Source organism: Acipenser ruthenus, chromosome 9 (assembly GCF_902713425.1).
Source record: "Acipenser ruthenus chromosome 9, fAciRut3.2 maternal haplotype, whole genome shotgun sequence".
Lineage (NCBI taxonomy): Eukaryota > Metazoa > Chordata > Actinopteri > Acipenseriformes > Acipenseridae > Acipenser > Acipenser ruthenus.
In genome coordinates this window covers 26,556,141-26,558,324 of record NC_081197.1, presented here as the reverse complement: position 1 = coordinate 26,558,324, position 2,184 = coordinate 26,556,141, and positions in this window count along the sequence as shown.

Genomic DNA, 2,184 nt, shown 5'->3' with positions numbered 1-2,184 from the left:
TAGAAAGTACTATAGGTTTCTATGGTATATTCTGTAGCAAGGGGGGGGGGGGGGGGGTGTCGAGTAACAATTGGAAACCATGTATACCAATTAACTCTGAAGGCAGACTACACTACTGAAGGTATTATACCTTCAGAATTTACCAGATTACTCAAAATACACAGGTTCGTTATATAGGGCAATTAAAACATTATACTGGGCAAAGACAAGGAGCGACAACCAAGAGATAAAAGTATAACACTATTTTTGAAGCACAGCTTCTGTTAAACGATCACATGCATGATTAAAACACAGAACTCACAATAGCAGGCAAGTAACAAGAGTAGATTACAATTAACATCAATGATTGAATTTCATACAGGTAATTGTACAGTTAAAACAAGCAACTCAGAATCAGAACAAAATGTGGTAAAACAAGTAATTAGTACACTAAACAATTAAACATGATACTACAACCATGTAACTAGTACACTCCAAACCAATGAATATCGCACAAAATAATAATCCACCAAAACAAAAATAACCCACAATACAGCAAATCACTCTTCAATAACATTGTTACCAGTATTACTCATTCAATGAGAATACATCTTAACATGGGGTAATATAGTAAGAACTGAATTACTCGAGTTCACTGCAACACTAATCAATCCCCTTTAAATAATAGAAGCAGTGCGAGGCTCCGGGAATACAAACGCACTCAACTTAACTCAAAACGTTTATAAACTTAACTCCCATAAAGACTGTTAAATACCACATCAGCTCAACTTTTCACACAGCAGATCGGGTTGATTACAACCACACACTGCACAAAACAGTTTAGACCAAAAGGAAGCGCAAAACGAGTATACTACCTCCATTCACGGGCCATACTCGCAAACTAACGTTTGGCTCCAACATTCCCGCAGCCTTGCATCTGTCCTGTCTCAGTTTACACTGCCCTTTAAATAGTAACAAGGTGAAACAATTTCTCCAATTGAAGTTAATCAATTACACCTGCCACATTCTCTCAGTGATGAAACTCACTTAACAGGTAGCACCCGCTACAATTCTATAGATTTTTTTTTCATATATATCCAACTAACACCTGTAATATAATTATTCGAACGCGCTTTTGAAAGTGGATTAAATGCTCACCACAGGTAGTTGCCATTGGTATTATACTAGTCACACAGCGTAACCTCATCGTATTTGCCTTGATATTTTATTTATATTCATATATATCTTCTTGTTGTTTTGTGTTATTTTATCGTCTTACCTGGATGCAATTGTTCATAGTTGCATTACAAATTGTAGGTTGAAATATTATTGCAGGTACTTCCTGTTATGCCAGAGAGGCATTCTGCAAGTTAAATCGAACAGGACATACCCAGCAACACGTTCCTATCATATCATTGACATCAGAACAAATAACTAGTGTGGTTTGATTCTTTCCTAATTGCTCAGGCGTGATAAGGGACTGTTGCTGCCTGTTTTTCTGGTTCACAGGATCTGTGTTTGATAACTCTTGTTATTAATAAGAATTATATAAATTTGTTTAAAATGTATTTTTGACCATCACAATTTTTTATGTTAAACATGTAAGTTTCATTTTTGGGAGTGATTCTGTCACATCGATTATCATTTGAATATAAGCACAATTAAAACGATACAGTCATATTGCACTCCTTTATTTGTTACATTAGGTCACACTTTTTAAAGGGATGATTCTATCGTACACGTAAGTCTGATAATCAGAAAGAGTGAACTAGGGAATTTGTCACCTCTGCAATACTCAAGGATTTTAAGTTGCTTAGGGGTTCCCAAACTTTCTTGACTCTTGGCCGCCCTGACGGTGTAATTTATGAATGTGCTTTTTTGTTTGTTTGTTTGCTTGTTTATTTTGTTTTGTTTTGTTTTTTAAACAAACATTTCCTTATTTTTGATAGTTCTGAATAAAATGTATTTGCACTGGTCAAAATTTTGCACCAGAATTATATTCCAGTCCAGGGTTTACGAACCTGTCCTTTGCAAATCAGTTTCAGTTTGCATTGCCTGAATTTGTTTGACTTTTAATAGCCTGACTCTCAGTACTTTTAAAATAAATTACTTCCCTCAGTGTCATAGCAAACTTAGTAACGACGACCATCACAATCTACTTTCGTGGTTTCCGGTGGTTTCTATGGAAATAGTAAACAAACTCCA